The following is a 20,957-nucleotide window of genomic DNA, read 5'->3' on the forward strand; positions in this document are numbered from 1 at the left end:
CATACATTACTTTTCAAGTTAACATAACCCTTCAAGCCAGTGTTTCAGCTTTCATTCTACCAGGTTCCTTAATTACAATATCCTTATTCCCCAATTAAAGTCTCATTAAGCTTGTCAACACCTTTTTAGAATATTAACTATTTTGTTCTTTAGAAATCTAGGCGTTATTAAATCAGAATCCTTTATGGAAAAGCATATTCTAATGACTTCTTGATCTCTCATTCCATTCGATGACACCATGTCACAGCGATGACACAATCGCTTTAATCTGATCGTTTAATTTTTCTGCAGTCAAGTAACTGCCCTTCAGTTAAAAGCTTCTGTTAGAACTACACTACCATAATAGCTCTTGGTTCTGTGTTCCTTTTGGTGATTTCTGTTTTTTTCACACAAAACAACTTGCTCTCAAATTTCCATTTTACCCTGTAGAAACCTGGGCCCACGTGTTTCATCTCTATCTGGGTGTGGAGGCAGGTGCAGGATAACTTTAATTTTTCCCTACTTGGCTGTCTGCTTCCTAGAATCTCTCTATTTTCAGCTGCCCTGGGATTTCCCTTTCCATTGCACCTGCCCTGACTCTGGGCTCTACCCCAGCACTGGCCAACCTTGTGAATGTCTTATGAGACTGTCTGCAGCAGAGACCCTTGGAGCCAACCAAGAACACCTGTTGATTCCTTGCCCTTCTCCAGACCTTGAGTGCCCACCCTCTGCTGGGCTCAGGCATTCCTTCCATCCAGGTTTCTGAGGTTTGCATATCTGCATAAGCATCTAATCATCAGTCTGCTGGTGAGCTTACTTCCAGAACAATGATTGGGCACTAAAGTGTGTTTCAGGCAACTCAGCTAGGCCTTTAGGCTAAAGAAGTATTTGCCTAAAAGGACACTTTATATGAAATCCAAAGGCTTGCTGGCAATCATATCCCCTTTGGTAATATTTTTTTCCCAAAGTTCTTGTTCTTCCATTTTTATTGTCAGTAACCACTAACGAAAAACAAGGTCTAATTAGAGTCCAGGGGAAGAATGCATGTTTCTTCAGAGGAAGAATCTAGAATTTCCTTTAGGAACCTGACGTTCATGTACTCACTGCCCCTATCCCCATGACTGACACTGCCACCACTCTAGGACTTTAGACGTGGAAATTTAGGAATCTTGATCTCTTTGCTTAATTCTTTATGGACTCAAGTATTTCTTTCATCAGATAGTTTTATGTGTTAGTAGCACTTGAGTTCAGTAGGCTTTGAAGGGCCAGCATGGGAACCTCACCATTACTTGCAGTACTGCACCTATGGGAAAATGTGTTACACATACACAAAAATAAACATGCAGCAATAGCAACCTGTCTCCTTACCTTATCTCCACACTCAGGCCCTGCCCTTAACCCTATGCAAGGCACTGGACATCCAGCAGCAGTAAGAGGAAACACAGACTCATTTGCTCACCACTCCTTACACTTTTCTTCTTAGTTCAATTTTCTTTCTCCTGAATTACATCTTTCAACAGTTCCTTCAGAAAGGTTCTTTTGTGCTAAATTCTTTCAGTTTTATTTTGTCTGAAAATGTTGTTTATTTTGTCTGAAAATGAGATTTTATTCTTAAAGTTTAATTTGCTATAGAATTTAGGTTAATACTTATTTTCTCTTAACAATTTGAGGATATTTTTCCACTGTCCTTTGACTCCATCATTGTCTGTTGAAAAATCTCCAGCTAGTTGAAGTATCATTCCTTTGTTAACTTGTCTTTTTTCTAAAGTTGCCTTTATTATATATTTTTTGTCTTTGATATTCTGTAGTTTCATTAAGATGGATCTAGATGTGTATTTGTTTTACTTATTTTGCCAAGAAACTTGTTGTGCTTCTTGAGGCTTAGGACTAATGTTTTTAATCAACGAAAAGTCAGTGAAAAAATTCTTAGTTTCTCTATCTTTGAATATTACCTCTCCACCATTCTCTTTATTCTTTCTTATTGAAACCCCTAGTAGATATATGTTTCATCTTCTTATATCTTCAATGTCTCTTGATGTCTCATTTTTCCAACATTTTCTTTTTTTTTCAGCGCTTTCCTGATAATTTCCTCAGATTTATCTTCTGGTATACTAATTCTCTTTTTAGCCAGCATTTTTAACCTGTCTACTAATTTCAGTGTCTACACATTTTCATCTCTAAGAATTTTTTTTTTAATTAATTTATTTTATTTTTGGCTGCGCTGGGTCTTCGTTGCTGCACGCGGGCTTTCTCGAGCTGCGGCGAGCGGGGGCTACTCTTCTTTGCAGTGCACAGGCTTCTCACTGCAGTGGCTTCTCTTGCTGTGGAGCACGGGCTCTAGGCGCACAGGCTCAGTAGTTGTGGCTCGCAGGCTCTAGAGCACAGGCTCAGTAGTTGTGGCACACAGGCTTAGTTGCTCCGTGGCATGTGGCACAGGGCTTGAACCTGTGTCCCCTGCATCGGCAGGCAGATTCTTAACCACTGTGCCACCAGGGAAACCTTCTAAGAGTTTTATTTATTTTTAAATATGCCTATTCTTTTTCAGAATCTTATACTTTACGATATTATTCCTTCTTTTATGTCATTTTAAGCATACACATTTGATAGTCTCCACCTAATAGTTCTATTAATTGATGCACTGTCATTCCTAAGGAATTGTTTCCCTAGTATTTGATAATTTTGGAGTGTGAGATTATCTTCATTGTGGCTTTATCTGTGGAAATCTTGCATACCCTAGGTTGAAGTGTTCCTCCAGAGAGGTTTTGCATTTTCTTCTGCCAGCTGTGAGGCCCTAAATCATTTATATACTCTTCTCTCAGTTTAGGCGTTCCTAGCCAACCATTCATTTTCATAAGGTTTTTGTGTGTCCAGTGTTCAAAAGTAAGGAGTGGCTATCCTTGCTTTGAAAACATTTCAATAAGGAATAAAAGTCCTTCAGCTGAAAGGTTCTCTGTAAAGAAGCCCAGTTTGGCCACTTCGTATAAGAAGAAATTATACCTAAAGCATACAATGCCATTGGTAAGCTTCTAGTAAACTGAAATAAAACCAGATTTTTACTTTATTCAAATAGCCAAAATTAGGGTCTGAAGTTTCTGATCCTCCTACCTCTATGATTGGTCATAAAGATAAGTTACATAATTTAAATGCATCGTATCTCTGGGCAATACTACCATCTAAGTTTTTATGAGGATTAAATGGGATTGTCCATGAACAGTACTTAGCACAGTACCTGACATATAAAAAGTACCCAATAAATGCTAGCTATTAATTTACCATTAATTCTCAATGAATCTTGGAATTAGGTATTCTTTCTGATACCTTATCTGACTGTCCCTCCTCTTCTAGCAGATAATAACATCTTCCATAGTAAATCTATCATATGATTGAAAGGTTTTATTCTTTATGATTTAATCACTGAGCTGCTTCTCTTCTACTGTTCCTTTGCCATTTATTGAATTTACTTGAAGAGAAGTACAAAACTAGACTCAATGCTAAAGGACTGACAGACACTGAGTATAATAGGAAAATTACTATAATTCTGGATATACCACAGCTTACTCCACTTGAAATGTCCACATATAATACTTGCTTTTATAATAAAACTATTGTCGACTCGTATTTGGCTAATAGTCCACCATGACCCTCGGGTCTTACTGGGTCTAAACATGCCATTCCCCTTCAGTCGTTTTTTCACCACTATGTGTTTCCTTCTGGTTGATCTGTGGTAAGTGTTTACATTATGTTCCACACAAGATAAAAGACTTCTTTCAGATAACTGCTTCAGATGCCTATGAATAAGAACATCAAAAAGTGAAATCTTGCTGTACAGCAGAAACTAACACAACATTGTAAAGCAACTATACTCCAATGATAATTAATAAAAAAAAGAAATCTTTCAAATATAAAGTTTCATCAGCTTGATATCACAATATTTTCTTTGCAATTATATATAACTCTCAGCAATGATGCAAGGAATGTTACTGAATTATGTATGCGTATTATATGTTGATTAAAAAAAGATATTATGGGGCATCCCTGGTGGCGCAGTGGTTGAGAGTCTGCCTGCCGATGCAGGGGACGCGGGTTCGTGCCCGGGTCCGGGAGGATCCCACATGCCGCGGAGCGGCTGGGCCCGTGAGCCATGGCCGCTGAGCCTGCGCGTCCGGAGCCTGTGCTCCGCAACAGGAGAGGCCACAATCTCCTCCCAAAGGGAATCTGAGGTGGTGAGAATTCCAACTCCTCATTATTTAAGTCCCAAGTGAGGTAATCAGACAGCAGTTCACAAACTGCTTATCTTCTGAGAGAGTAGGTATGAGCACTCTCCACACAAACGAAGCAAAACCCAAACTCTGACCTAGACTGGGCCAAAAAAAAAAAAAAAAAAAAAATCTCTTCACAGCCCTGTGCTCATGCAGTGTCCACTCCAGTGAGGTACTTGGGGTGCTCTCCAAGCATGCATGCAAGCTCCTTCCCTTGGGTGACTGCATCTGAGCTGTGTCTGTGTGATATCCTTTTGATCCATAGCTGTGCTGTCTGCTCTTACGAGTCAAAAGAGTAGTTTCTGGTGCCTTTTGTAGATGTTCTTCAGCTACATGGAAATGCAACATTAGCAACCTCTGTTAATAAATACCTAAAGAAAGTATCTCAGCAATTTTGATGATGAAATGGCGCAGGGTCCCAGAGATCACTTAGAAACCCTCCCTCCATAAACATCCCTCATTTTTCATGTAAGAAAACATTGCTGCAGCAGGTTAGATATGGAGTAAGACTGGAATCCAAATCACTTGTCTTGGAGAGAGTGGAATTTTCACTGAAGCATGCTACTGCTTCCAAATATACCACAGTGTCAATATCAGGGATTAGGCACTGATATAAATAGAAAATATAAAAATATGTTCACAAGGCTTTACAGTGGACAAGCAACTTACACCTCTATTATTTCAATTGAGCCTCACTGCAAACTGCAGAAAGCTGACCCTTGAAAGTGTTAAGTAACTTGCCCAATGTCACTTAGCTAGGTGGTAAAAGAGCCAGACTTAGAGGCCAACTCCTCTGATCCTGGTCTTGTATGTTTCCTGGACTTAGCCCTGTCTTCCATCAAACAGTCTGATTACCAAGGAATGAAGTAGATCTTTCCACTGCCTCTGGCTGCTGAGGGATCAACCTGAAAAGGGTTGGTCCAGTTGGCAAAATACTCCAAGCTATTCACATGTCCTAATCTACCAAGATCAACACTATAATCAAGTTTACTTTTAGGAAACTTCTGAACAGGAAACCAATCAGAAGCCAGATATTCCAGCTGATTCTTTTCTTTTCTTTTTTCCTTTTTTGATTCTCTGAAATGGCTCGTTTCTAAACATTTAGTCATATTAATATGCAATTCCATGAATGGGTGGTTCACACAGGCAAGATCACTAGATAAGCTATTTTTGATCCAAATTTTTTCATCAGATAATATTAACAATTCCTTATATTTACAATAAGGAGCTACAGCATAGTGGTTAAGCAGGAGAGCTCTAGTGGTCACATCAGGGTTCAAACCATGGCTCTGTAACCTCGTCACAGTTTTTGTTCATATAATGGAGATAAAATTGTCGCACATACATCATAAAGTCATTAAGAGAATTAAATGTTGTAATACCTATAAAGGGCTTAACATTGTACCAAGCACACAGTAAGCACACAATAAATGCTAGGTATTATTATTATTATTTATATAGTGGGGTGTCATATTATTCTCATTTTACAAACTGAGATTCAGAGAGGTTAGTGATTTTCCTAAAGTCACAAAGTTTTAAGTGGCTTTATGGGAATTTATTTGCTAAAGCCTTATTAAACTCTAATTCGAAAAGATACATGCACCCCAATGTTCATAGCAGCATTATTTATAATAGCCAAGATATGGAAGTGCCTGTCAACAGACAAATGGATTAAGAATGTGATGTATATGTACAGTGGAATATAACTGAGCCATAAAAAAATGAACTTCTGCCATTCTTAGCTACATGGATGGACCTAGAAAATATCATGCTTAGTGAAATAAGTCAGACAGAGAAAGACAAGTGTTGGATGAGATCACATATGTGGAATCTAAAAAACACAACAAACTGGTGAATAAAACAAAAAAGAAGCAGACTCACAGATACAGAGAACGAACTAGTGGTTACTAGCTTTGGGGGGAGGGGCAATCTCGGGATGAGGGAGTGGGAGGTATAAGCTATTGGGTGTAAGATAGATTCAAGGATGTATAGCACGATGCGGGGAATATAGTCAACATTTTGTAACAACTAAATGGAAAGTAACCTTTAAAAATTGTATAAAAATTTGTTTAAATTATACAAATAAAAATTTTTAAATAAGAATTAAAAAATAAGAATAATACAAATGAACATATATGCTGAACAGAAACAGACTCACACCCAAGGAAAACAAACTAGTGGTGACCAAAGGTGAGAAGGATGGGGGAGGAGCAAATTAGGGGTATGGGATTAAGAGACGCACACTATTATGTATAAAATACGTAAGCAATAAGGATATATTGTACAGCACAGGGACTTATAGCCATTACCTTGTAATAACTTTTAATGGAGTGTAATCTGTAAAAATACTGAATCACTATGCTGTAGTGATTACCTGAACCTAATATTGTAAATCAACTATACTTCAAAAAAAATAAAAATTAAAAAAAACTTATTAAAGATGAATTCCCATCAGGCTGAGAGCAAAAACAAGAATGGGGGAGAGAAGAGGAATGACAGACTGGCTGGGTGGCAGGGACCCCTGAACGACCACATGACAGAGCTCTGAGCTGAATGCTGCCAACTTCATACTTTTGCTATATTTAATAAGTGACCAGTCTGTGCTGCCCTGCTTTACCTGAAGTGGTTTGGTTTTCCCTCAAAGCACGACAACCACAGAAGAATCAGATCAAACAGAATATGACACATCTATTAAGATAGCCTCTAGGCGAAAGGCCAGTTGTGTCTAAGCCTCTACCGTGTGACATAAATCTGTTTAAATTTGAGAGCACACCAGTCATGTGGGCACAAACTTCTTTTCTTAAGGGTTAGGAATACTTTTAATTTTCAATCCATCTTGGACTGGTCAGTACTTTGTTCAACAAGTCCACTGTTGCTGGTTTAACAACAATGTCAAACAATGTACTATGGAAGTATCTAAACCCTTATTCTCAATTTCTGTTCTTATCTCTTTACAGAGCAGTAAGAAACAGTTTGTGTACGGACACATACTTCTAACATTTTGATAAGCATTGGCATAAAGAAAAGGACAGTTGTTATCAAGTTCATGAGAAATTCAGAAGTGATCCCAGGGTTAATTTGGAGGCTCCATGTCATTAAAAAAGACCCAGGCTTTTTTTTTTGTTATCCCATTTTGCCAGCCGCAGGATATTGGTTTCTATCCTCACGCTTGTAATCTAATGGCCAAAAGCTCTCTGAGGCCCAGACAGCACCTCCTCACTCAACATCACCCAAAGCAGGGAGAGAAGAATGAGAGCAAAGGGGCTTTCACCTCATGTGGTTCTGTATTCACTCAAAGAGGAATATCTTGTCTAGAAGGTCTAGAAGCACCCCAAAGATACCCCCAACTCATCCAGAACTGCCCCTATACCCAACATGCAAAGAATGGGATCTCTGTGGTTGAATGAGGCCAACAAGGGTCCCGTCCCTTGAGGCTCCACAGCACATTGCCATGTGAACAAAGCCATGGACTTTGGCAAGGAAGAAACAGGAATGGCTGTTAGGTGAGAAAAGAAGTGTCTGCCACAGAAATCTTAGCTCTGTCCAGACCACAAGAGGCTTAAAGAAGTCTGCCCTCAGGGAAGACGTGGCTTTCTGCAAGGATAAAGTAGGTGCTCAGCTTTTTTAACGTGATATATACCTTCTTATCCACGAGAAACTTCTGGAATTCAGAAACAACCAGAAGGCATATCTCCCATCCGTTACCTCCTGAGCAGAGTTTTTTTTTTTAACTTCATAAGTCTCCTTTTCCTTGTTTTTAAAAGGGGCTTTATAACAGGACTTTCCTCAGGGATGTGTTGTAAGGATTTTAAAAGTTAACAGAAAGCACTTAGAAAAGGTCTTGGCATGTGGCAAGCTCTAAATAAACCCCACCATACTGTAATTGCTAAGTGATTACTGAAACTAACTGTGAGTTTCTACATAACCCAGGGTCAGTGTTAGAAAATCCTGAGGGCTTGAGAGTTTGGAGATATGTAGGGCAGTTTCTGGGGCTCGTTTCACGTAAACACGCGATAAGGAAGGACTGAGCACGCAGAGAGAAATGTTATGGGCAAACGTGTCACTTCTGAAAGAAGAATATCAAGACACTCACTCTGAATCAGTGGAAACTCAGGAGACCCAAATTTGTCTTAGAGTCCAGCAAAACCCAGTGTGAAATGACAGGCCCTTACAGGGTCTTGCTTCCCCTAAGTCACTTTGGGGGCTTATGTGAGAAGTTCCACGAAGAGCTGTGGAGCACTAGAGCTGTGATCTGCCCTTAGCGGTGGTGCTGAGGTTGTGACGCTGTGCTGTCTACTGGCCAATGAGCTATTCCAGGAAGCAAGAAATTCTGGAATGGCCCAGAGGACCTTTCAAAAGCTGTTGACAGGAACAACTGGGAGTTACCACAGCCAGCAGAAAATGCTGCCCGGAGTTACTGTGTGCAACAGTATAGGGAGGAATGGTCACCAGGAGCTGGGGCTACTGGCCTCTCCTATCACTGAGGGCCATGAACCACAAATTTCTAAAAGACAGTTCTGGAAACTGCCAATGGAACTGACTCTTATTATTCAAAGCAGCAGACCCTAGGTCAGAACTGGAGATCTTATCGCTCAGAAAGTCTTGCCCTCCTCACCATCAGTTCAGGGGATCGAAGTGCTGGTAATTAAATAGCAAACTGTAGAGGGAACAGCGTGGGCTCGGAGTCAAAAGACCTGGACCTGAGTTCTGGATTTTTCATTCTGTGACCTTGCTTAAGTCCCTTAATCCTCTGTGCCTCAGAGTATTTAATAGATTAATATATATATGAAAATGCTTTATAACATATAAAGTACCAAGAAAATTAAAAACATTGTAATCATTATTTTTTCAGTACGTTCTTAAATGAAGAGCAAAATTAACAATTTTTCACAAGAGAAACTGAAGGGAACAGAGCCCTAGAAAAACTGAGTGGGGTCCCAAGCCAGTTTTAGAGACCCCTAACAGGAGCCTAGCTGAAAGTTCAGGTGAGGTTTGGAGAATGAGAGCCTCACTAATGACTAGGATCAGATTCAACTTTGTGATCTCAAGTCCTTGAGCTTCTGCATAGATGTGGTACGAGTTTTCAGTTGCTTAACGGGCTTGAAATCCCATTTTGTTTCAGATGGAAAACTACCTGAATGTTTCCTGAAGAGGGTTTTTTAGAAAAAAAAACAAAAAACTTAAGCATAACATATCTGTGGTTGATCTTCTGTCAGTATAGTCCCTTCCAAACCTCCCTGGGGAAACCAGAAGGTAGCAATACTCCAGCAGCCGGGAGAGAAGGACACATTACAAGATGTGATCACAGCTGCTGTGTTGAGTCAGGACGCCCTTTTGAGGTGTGCAGACTGGTGCTTCTGTGAGGGCAGCCGTGCTCTGCACCCTCACCACTAGTCTGGAGGGTTTCCTGCACACATCCAGGCAGTGACACTACCTACTTCCTTGGGCACCATTTTCTGTTTTGGAAACTAGTGGTGCTTCTGAAAGACTCCATCTGCCTATCCACTTTGAGTTTCCATTGCACTGGCATGTGGGATTCAAAACTATTCAATCTACTGACAACGGAGTCTTTCTTTAAAAAGAGAGAGAGAGAGAAAGAAAAAGAAAAACAACCACTCAAGAATCCAAACACTATCTAAAATGAAACAGAAAGAGCATTCTTTCTGTCCTGTTTTTAAATAGAGCTTTCCACGCCCCACGTGTATATGCTATAATTAGCAAGTGTGTTGTAGAAAGGGTGTTATGATCACCCTCTAAAAATCTTGTTTTGTAATACTGACTTTACCATATGATATTAACTTGGGGAAATAAAAAAAACAGGAAAGCAGCTACAGCACAAAGAGGTCTACAATGCAGTGCTATGGAGTATCAGAGGTAAAAGGAATAGCTAAAATAATAATAATAATGTCTATTAATGTTTTTAGGCATGAAAGTGATGAAATTTAGTTTAAGTCTACATTGACTCTTCTCCAGACTATTGCAATAGACTGAACTGATTATCCCATTCTTTCCCTCCTCTGATTCAATCTCCAGAAATCATTGTCCTGCATTCCAAGTCTGCTCGTGCCCTTGTTCTGGTCAGAATCATTTTTGTACATGCTCACCACCTACAGAACTAAGGACTGCTCCCAAATTTGGAATCCAAGCCACCTTCAGTCATTTTCTTCAGAGGTGATACTGCCTGCCCCAGGATGTGTTTGAAAATCTTTGGGGGTTCTTTTCAGTGGTCAAAATGCCATGCAGCACTGATGGCTTTTAGAAGGCTGGGACCAGAGAGGTGCACACTCCCTAAGATGACAAAGACCCATCCACCTCAAAAAACCAGTAGCATTCCCATTGAGAAACTCTGAGACTAACTTTTCAAATTTCCCAACTTTATTTTCTACTCCTTCCTTTGTCAGATCCAACTCTGCAGCCACCTTGACTAGTCCCATCTCTAACCTCAATTGGTGTACCCACAGTGGTCTCTAGTCTGAAATGTCCTTCCCAACTCAATGATCTTTGCCATCCTCAATCTTTCAAAACCCAGAATAAACTATTCCCATCGTACAATCAACATTAATTTCTCCATTTCTGTGGTCCCACAACACTTTGCTTATACCTCTATACTTACTGTATTCTGCCTTATATTATTGCCATTTTTATTACTCTTATCTCCACTACCAAACAATACATTTCTAGAGGACAGGACCTGCCTTATTCAGCTTTATATACCTCAAACACTAAACACTGACTTAGTGCCTGGTACTTAGTAGATTTGTTGAATTTAATTGAATTACACTCATTATTTGTGAATATTTTTTTCTGTCAAATGTATGTGAGGACATTCTAAATTTTTTAAACTACTAGTGGATTTAACATGTAAAGTCTTATTTTATTAGTTCTTCCTAGGCAAAAAACTGTTTGAATAACTTGAAAAAAATGGTTGGCTTCCTGCCCCTGAAACTGAGACAGGGTTAAATCCTTTAAAAAGAAAGAGCCAAAAGGATTTAGTCTCTCAAAAGTCACAAGGAAAAGGAAAATATATTTTTCTGTGTGTTACCCACTGAGATCTTTGTGTACACATACCTCCCCAAATGACTAAAGTTTACAAATTTCACTTGACTTTAATTCAACTTTCCAAAAACAAAAAAAAAATTTTTTTTAAAGTCACCTTTGGACTGGGATGAAACGTGGAAAATTTCAACTCAAAGTCAGATTTTTTTTTTTTCCTAGGAAGCTGTGAGCAAATAAAAACAAGGTTTGGTGGTAGCATTTTACCCATCTACCATAGACAGGTCACTGCCAGCACGATACTTGATGAGACATTTGGCAAAAGGCCTGCTGCAGAAATACAGTCTGTGACTTTATTTTGCTGGAGATTTCATCTGTGAGGATTTTCTTTTCCAGTTACAAAGTTCTCCCAAGAGGGACATAGCTTCTTTTTGGAAACCTGTGAAATGTTGGCAAGTCTTGCCCTGTTTACCATGGAAATTTGTACTTGGATGGAATTACAGTGTATGACCTGGTACAAACATAGACGGATGTCTGATGCCTGCTATTTTCTCTTCATATTGATTTGAAAATTATAAGTCATAGAATCAGACCAAGTAACTTTGATCTTTCCAGTTCATTCGCTCACCGTGGCATACCTGTATAGACTTGAGAATAGACTGGCAGATGACAGAATATATGTTACTATTAAAATTTATGGGATTGGTTCTAATTAATCTACAGAGGGTTGCCGGAAAAGGGAGTAGACTATTTGTAAGCATGGATGATTCAATATTGGCTTATCTATTGTTTTTTTCTTAGGAAGTTCTAAAATATCATATGGCTTCAAAATTGCATTTATGGGTTATATTGTTTTTAATGAGAAAGAAAAAAATGAACTAGCCTTGCCTGTTAACAGAAATTATCTGCTTTCCTCTAAATAACTGCTTAAAGCATCTGGCCCAGAATTGTGTAAGAAATTTGTTTTTATGTTGTCTTTGGGAAATAGTTAACAGTCTCACTCAGGACCTCATCACTTCTTGCCAGGATTACTGCCATAGTTTCTAACTTGATCCTAGACCACGGTTCTCGCACCCCACCCTCAATCTATTTGCCACACTCCTATTGGCACATTCAAAAATAAGATCTGATCACCCCCAATCCAATGGTTAAAACCCTTCAAAGGTTTTAGGAGTGCTTTTAGGAGAGAGTGCCAAATTAGCATGGCATGCAAAGCTCTAGCCTAGCCTTCCCCCTTGCCTCACACTACTCTCACTCGATAGTCCACTGTATACATGTCACTCTCTAAGGTTTCACTCAGCTGTGCCTCTCTGCCTTTGAACCAGCTGCTCCCAAGCATATAATGTCACCCCTGGAACTCCCTGCTCTATCCATGGCTTTTGCTCCCATTCATCTTACAGCTCACGTGCTACTTTCTCCGGAAACCAACCCAAATCTTCTCATCTAGCCAGGGTGACGCCCACGAGTGTTCCAGTAACACTTGTGCTTATCTCCAGAATGGCAGCTATCACACCACATTGCATTTTAATAGCATGGAAATTCCAAGAGACCACATTCTAGCCAGAGCCTAACAAATATCCTGGCCTGTAGATGGTACTCAATATAAACTGATCCAATCGTGAATGAACAAAAGGAGAATGAAGGAAAAAAATGTTGAGGTTTACATTACACCTGTTTTTCTGGTTATACTTTGAGACACTGATAGTCTTGAGTTTGCCATTTTGAAAGGATCTCAATGATCAGAAATTATTTTTTCTCTTTTTACCACTTTGAGAAAACGATGTAAATTTAAGAACCAAGTTGACTTCAAAGAAAGTTTAGGCAAGCTAAAAAGGATTGAAGAATGCTCTTTTCATGGCTAGCACAGCCATGACTCGTGATCCCAAGAAACATCTGAAGCATGTAACAACTCCAAAGCATTGGATGCTGATAAACTGACCAATGTGTTCATTCCTCGTCCATCTACCAGTCCCCACAAGCCTGAGAGAATGTCTCCCCCTCATCATTTTCTAAGGAACAGACCTAAGTATGCTCTGACAGGAAATGAAGCAAAGAAGATCTGCATGAAACAGTTCATTAAGACTGATGGCAAGTTCCAAGCTGATATAACCTACCCTGCTGGTTTAGGAGATTTCATCAGCCTTAACAAGACCAGAGAGAATTTCCATCTTTCTATGACACCAAGGGTCACTTTGCTGTTCATTGTAGTACACCTAAGGAAGCTAAGTACAAGTCGTACAAAGAGAGAAAGATCTTTGTGAGCACAAAAGGAATCCCTCATCTGGTAACTCATGATGCTCATACCACCTGCTGCCCTGATCCCCTCATCAAGGTGAATGACACCATTCAGGTTGATTTGGAGACTAACAAGATTACCCATTTCATCAAGTTTAACACTGGTAACCTGTATATGGTGACCAGAGGTGCTAACCTGGGAAGAACTGGTGTGATCACCAACAGAAAGAGACCTCCTGGTTCTTTTGATATGGTTCATGTGAAAGATGCCAAAGGCAACAGCTTTGCCTCCTGGCTCGCCAACATTTTTGTTATTCGTAAAGGCAACAAACCACAGATTATCTCTTTCCCAAGGAAAAGGGATCCACCTCACCATTGCTGAAGAGAGAGAAATAAGAGACTGGCAGCCAAATAGGGTGAAATGATCTCTAGGTTATGTGATTGAAAAGGTCTTTGTACTTAACTGAAGATTATATGGCATGATTATTTTTTTTTTTTTTTTTTTTTTTTTTTTTTTTGCTGTACGCGGGCCTCTCACCGTTGTGGTCTCTCCCGCTGCGGAGCACAGGCTCCGGACGCGCAGGCTCAGCGGCCATGGCTGACGGGCCCCGCCGCTCCGCGGCAAGTGGGATCTTCCCGGACCGGGGCACGAACCCATGTCCCCTGCATCGGCAGGCGGACTCTCAACCACTGCACCACCAGGGAAGCCCTATATGGCATGATTAAAAAACAAAAATAAGAATGGCACAAACCATTTAAGAACTTAATTATTAATACAATCATCATTCAAATGATTTTGTGACCCTTTGCACTCTGTACATTATATTGACCAACCCCGAGCATCTAAAATAAAAATGTCAACTTTAGTTTGTGATGAATAAATTGCCTTTAGTTATTCCATAGATAGTGGCAACTATCAGGATAAAATCATTTTAAATTCACTTGAATATAAAACAATTAACATAAGTGATCTTCTTTAGCATTTTTGGTAAAAGGTATTTTATTAACTTGAACCAGCAATAGGGTTTACGAATCCCCCTCAGAATTGAAACAATCTGCTTGCAGGATCTGTGACTTTTCCACTTGTTTTATTTCATTCCTGCATATGCACTGACAGTTCAAAAGCCCAGTCTTTAATTCTAGTGGCAATAAACTCAACTCCAGTCCAGAACCTGTACTACCTGACATCTTCCACCCAGTCTCCAAGGGATAAAAGCAGTGTTTGAAATCAGCCTTCTATGTAAAAAAAAAAATCTACAGTGTGATATGAAATGCAACAGAATTTCTAGCCCCCCAAATACATCCCTCCCCACCTCCTGCCCTTACCAGTCAATATCTGAAACTACTTTACCAAACAGAAACACACGGTATGAGGGAATAGTCTTAAGATGTCAAAGAGATTATCCACTGATTTAATTTCACACTGCCTATTATGCTTCCCTTTCTGCCTTATTTGCCAGGAGGCTCAGAGCCAAATTTATTATTCAGTAGTAGTAAAACTTTTCTATTTCCTGCTTCTGTTAGAAGCCCCATCCTCTTTTCTATACTTTATGGATTAATGTACCCTCAAAAAATCATATGTTGAAGCCCTAATCCCCCAGTGTAGCTAAATTTGGAAATAAGGGCTTCTAAGGAAGTAATTAAGGTTAAATGAGATCATAAGGGTGGGGCCCTGATCCTACAGGATTAGTATCTTTACAAGAAGAGACACTAGAGAGCTGGCTACTCTCCTTCTCTCTCCCTCCCTGCATACACACCAAGGACATGCGAGGACACTGCAAGAAGGCAGCCAGGAAGAGAGCTCTCACCAGAAACCAAATGAGCTAGGACCTTGATCTTGGACTTCTAGCCTCCAGAACTATGAGAAAATTTCTGTTGGTTAAGCCACCCAGTCTACAGTTATGCCCAAGCTGACTATTACATACACGACACATGTCTTCTCTTGTTGTCTGACTCTTTATTGCTTACCTGGCACCCAGTCTCTCATCCCTGGTCACCATAAACTCTGCTATGCTGCATCTCCTGTCACCCACCTACCAGTTATGAAAACTTTGAAAAAATATTTCATAAACTGAATGAAATTAAGAAAGATAGTAACTCAGCACAATAATTTGGAGTCTACCCTCAAACTATACTTGCAACCTTAAAATTAACCTTGTCTACTGCTTTCCTAAGAGTGACCTCTATAATTTTATAAAAAGCAATGATGACTTTTTTCTTATTATACTTTAGTGTCCAGTTTTATAAGTGATGTTTCTGTAAAACTGGCAAAATTAACAAGCATGATACTGTGGCTAAATTTCATGGGATGGTGTGTCCTTATTGAACACAGAAACCACCTTACTCCTACCCCATTTTCTTTTCATGTTTTTCCATTTTTTCTAATGTTTAATGTGATCCACAACCCTGCCCCACCCCTCCATTCTCAGGCCTTTCCCTCCTAACACACACTGTCAGCAGATGATCTCAGTATTGCCCATTTCTTTTATATCATTCAGCTTAACTTGTGAAAACTGTTTTCTTCTCATAAGACACACTCTAGATAGCCAGACTGTAAGCATTATAAACTACAAGCTCTTCTAAAGGAAGTACAGAGGTTTAGAGCTACAACAAGGCTAGTAGTGTTTGATTAATAGTTTTTGTGTCAAGAAAAACAAAAATCATTAAGATAATAAGTTTCCACTATAGCTCATATGCTTAAAACTTTCTTTAAAAATTCTCCTTGTAGGGGCTTCCCGGGTGGCGCAGTAGTTAAGAATCCACCTAACAATGCAGGGGACACAGGTTCGAGCCCTGGTCTGGGAAGATCCCACATGCTGCGGACCAACTAAGCCCGTGCGCCACAACTACTGAGCCTGAGCTCTAGAGCCTGCAAGCCACAACTACTGAGCCCACGAGCCACAACTACTGAGCCCGTGTGCCACAACTACTGAAGCCCATGCGCCTAGAGCCCATCATCCACAATGAGAAGCCACCACAATGAGAAGCCCACACCACAACGAAGAGTAGCCCCTGCTCACCACAACCAGAGAAAAGCCCACGCAGCAACGAAGACCCAATGCCGCCAAAAATAAATAAATAAATAAATAAATAAAAATAAAGTTCCCTTTAAAGAAAAAAGAAAAATGGTCACTCTCCTACACCACTCACAGCATAGCATTTCTTGAGAACAATTTAGCATTATTTATTTAAAAAAAAAATTCTCCTTGTAAGTTAAAATGTTCTGCATTTGCTTTGAATGAAAAATTGTATTACTGGAATATTTGAGAAAAATCCATTGAGACATTTTTTTCCTTAGGTGTGGAAGCAAAGAAATAATATTAAATTTTTCAAAATTCAGTTATTTTTACAAAAACAACTGAAAAGTGGTTGAACTTTGTTGATTCCTGTGTGGATAGACTTCAGTGTGAGGTAATTTTCATGAAACACAGGAAAAGTAATAAACTAAAGTTGAATGTGATTTGAAAATACTTTGTGAGCAACTAAAAAAAAATTCTTAAAGCTCTCTTGGATAAGCTTGTCAAGATTAGCCTCTTGGCATTTAGAAATTGAATAAAGTTAAATGACTCAAGATGTAATAGTGCCCAAATAGGGAATGATTATTTCCACTTAGCTGTGAAGCATGGATACAAGTGTTCCTCTATACAGGGTACTAGAAAAGACCATTGGTCAGGAAAGTGAGCACCAGATATCACTTCTTTAAGAATTAAAGTACTTAGTGTTTTCTAGAAATGTCCCAGAAGAGCTTACCAGGCCTGACATTCACAGTCATCGACTCTCCCATACAGATCTTTTTAGTTTTCTACCCGACAGTCCTATCACAGAACCTAATCTCCAGAGAAACTGAACCCCTCCTTGACAGCACTATCTAATGTCTTCTACCCAATTTATGCCCTATATCACCTTGCTCTTTTCTTCATAATACTTATCACTGTCTGAAGGTATCTAATTTATTTGTTTACCATCTGTTCCTTGTCTCTCAGAATGAAAGTCTCATGAGAACAAAGATTTTTCCTTGTTTAGTACTGACTATCCAGGGTCTAGGACAGTGTTTGTCACATAGTAGGTACTCTATAAATATTTATGGAATGAATGAATGAATGGATGAAATTTTTATTTCCCATAAACATCTGAACTTCACTGCTTCTGTGTTTTGGCATATAAATTTTCATCCGTCTAGAATGCCTGTACTCTCCTTCCACTCTACATCTTCACGGTCCAATTAAAATTTTATAGCATCTAGGCCTGTGCGGGAATAAACAATGTGCAAGCTTCAGCTCCCTTCAAAGAGTGGAGGATATTTAAGGGATCAGCCTGTGATGTGTTCTTTTCACACACACAGACACACAAGTGCACATGCACACACATACATACACACAAACTAGCACTAGTATCTAAAACTCAGTAAGCATTACATTAATTAATGAGACTAGTGTACCATTCAAGTTCTAAATGTGATTTCATCTTAGCTAGAAACATAACAAGAAAAGTGGACCCATCATTTGGTTAGTGCTGTGGCATGGCAGGAGAAATATATCAATTACTTGTGTTCAGTTCACACAGAAACAGCAGGGGTGGCAAAATTCTGATGTCAATTCAGATCATCAGTTAATAAACTTTTGCTCAGTTGTCCCCCGCCAGGTTCCTGGGACATACCCAGGACTCCCTACGGCATTCCATGGGTGTTTGGAAAGAGAGAATGAAAGAAGAAAAAACAGAATCTTTCCAAATCTACATAAATCTTCAGGGGCCTCCTGTCCATGGGTTTATGTCAGGGTGACCTCTGTTTTGCCCTGCTTGGAGAATCTACCTTGAACGGGTCAGTCGTGGTTTATGAAGGCAGAAAGAGAAACGCATTTGTTCATCTCTTGGGCTGAAGGATCTTAGTACCAGGTCAGTCATTCTAGTCCCACTTATTTTTCCAACCACCAAATTCTCTTTTCTCATCCCTCTCCCTCCACGCACTCAGTGTCTAACAGCCTATTGAGTAATAAGTTCTTTCAACTACACTCTAAGAATTCTCATGACTTGTAATGATAGTGAGTCCTCTGACTATAAAAAGGTCAATGTTTAATCTTGTCTTTTCCTCTGTGTTACTTCTATGCTCATTCTTTGCCTTATAACACAAAAGCATGTCCTTTTTATTTCAAGTTGCTATGTAAGATCTGTGGCTGGGTCTAGAGGTGAATGTAATCTGCAGATGATAGCATGGTCGGTGCATTTATTTTGTTTTTTTTGACAAGTGTGAATGGTGAGTTACAAACTGGCCAATGATTCCCAAGGTTCATTTTGTGATACCTATGTTGTAATACCCCAAAAGGTATCTAAAACTCTTAAAACTAAATTAATTTGGATTTACCTTTAAATTCCTGAAATAAATATGGAACAATAGCATTCCTTGACACAAAACATAACAAAAGTTACTGTATCTTCCAACAGATTAGGAACTGTTTATTGTTCTCAGAGACAGACTCAGCCCATTTCATGAATATTGTTGTTACTTAGCACCGAGTTTAAATGTTTTCTGATGATAATAAATGAATTTGTGTTTGCTACATTCAAAGTCATTGTATTTTAAAATATTCACTCTCCTTTAAGCCCTTGGATAGAAAGCTGATGCGTGGAAAGGCTACAGAGGCAACTGTTAGGAGCTGCGTCCTTACCTCCAGGCTTCAGGCTGCCTTGCAAACATTAAAGAGTACAAGAGCTACCTTGTAGTCAAGGAAGAGAGATCCATACCCAGTGACACTAATCCATTCTACTGATGATGGTTAAGAGTGAGACATGACTATGGCCTACTCACAAGACTCCCTTTAAAAATGGTTTAAAACAGGGCTTCTGCGGCCTGTTAGGAACCGGGCGCACAGCAGGAGGCGAGCGGCCGACAAGTTTCATCTGTGGCTCCTCATCGCTCCCCATTGCTCACATTACCCCTCAAACCCCGCTGTTCGTGGAAAAATTGTCTTCCCCAAAACTGGCCCTGGTGCCAAAAACGTTGGGGACTGCTGGTTTAAAACATCATATACAAATTGGAACATGAATTAGAAGAAGAGATAGGGAAAGGTTATTTGCACAGCCTCAGGCCCAACTGCATGTACACAGAGCTGGAAAGTATTTTGCTTAGTACCAGTGCACTCAACACAAATAACATTTAGTACTTATTCATGATATTTAGAACTTATTAAGTAGTATTTATTTAGTACTTAGTATCTGCCAGGAATTGTTCAAGTCATTTAACATATTAATCCTTTAAACCTCCTAGAAGATAGTAGAAGGTAGCTACTTTTATTGTTTTCAACATTTTACAAATGAAGAAACAGACACAAAGAGAATAAGCAACTTGCCCCAATGCACAGGGGTTGCATTGCTGCAGACAACCTCAAAGAGGCAGCAGACTAATCTAGATCAGTACAGACAAACGTTACCAAAAAGGGTACAATACCTTCATCATCACTAGAGGAAGACATTCCACAGTTACCAAAATAAGAAGCCATGTAAAACCATGCAGAAAAAAATCATGCATTTGTTATGGACAAATCAAATTACCAAGAAACTTGGTAAATACTATAATGACGGATTTTCCTCAATTATATTTAAGAGGGAGTTAGATATACCCTTCTTAGCATGTCAGCTGCAAACAGGTATGCAAGAAAGAAAATGAACAAATACCAAGTAACGCCATCAGGCATCATTGAACAAATGTCACAATGATCATGAAGGTACTAGAAGTGTTTTGAAGAATCTTCATTATTCCTTCAAGTCATTCATCTCTTAAGAATAATGGACTACCTCCAAGTCCAGCACAAAACCTCCTTCAGAAAATGTGAGAGGCTATAGCTACATAGCAATAGCTATATCAGCTACTTAGCTGTAATGGCTATAGCTACGTAACTATAGCTATATCAGTTACTTAGCTATAATGTAGGTCAGAGTTCCATTACTGGTTAATTGCTTTCTTCGTTTTTGTACGTGAGTCAAGTAAAATGAATGAAAGGAAACACTTGCCTTATGAGATACAGGTTTGATGTTATACTCAATGAAATGATCACAGGAAGGCACCATTTCTAATCTATTCAATTTCTTAGCAGATCACTTGGTCAAGTATATAGCCTTAACCAAAAATCCTGTTTGGCACATAAGAACTACAAATATATCATTAATATTGATTAATTTTTTAAAAGGAAAATACAAAAGTAAAAATTGAAGTAAACCTGCAAATGAAAAAATAAATGATATAAACATATTTAATCATCTAGAAGCAATATTAAGACACTTGGGAGATATGCAGAACATTTAACCATAATTTCAAATAACTCCTTTGTCCATGGCCCATGAGTTGCTAATAAATATTACATTTAATGCCTAACGACAGATGAATGGATAAAGAAGATGTGGTATATATATACAATGGAATATTACTCAGCCATAAAAAAGAATGAAATAATACCATCTGCAGCAGCATGGGTAGACCTAGAGATTATCATACTAAGT

At 39.2% G+C, this 20,957-nt stretch overlaps 1 pseudogene; it reads left to right on the forward strand.

The window, feature by feature from the left end:
- The first annotated feature begins 13,100 nt into the window (after positions 1 to 13,100).
- On the forward strand, positions 13,101 to 13,881 carry LOC103068802 (40S ribosomal protein S4, X isoform pseudogene; annotated as a pseudogene).
- The last annotated feature ends 7,076 nt before the right edge of the window (positions 13,882 to 20,957 follow it).

This window comes from Lipotes vexillifer, unplaced genomic scaffold (genome assembly GCF_000442215.2).
Source record: "Lipotes vexillifer unplaced genomic scaffold, Lipotes_vexillifer_v1.1 scaffold220, whole genome shotgun sequence".
Taxonomy (NCBI): Eukaryota; Metazoa; Chordata; class Mammalia; order Artiodactyla; family Lipotidae; genus Lipotes; species Lipotes vexillifer.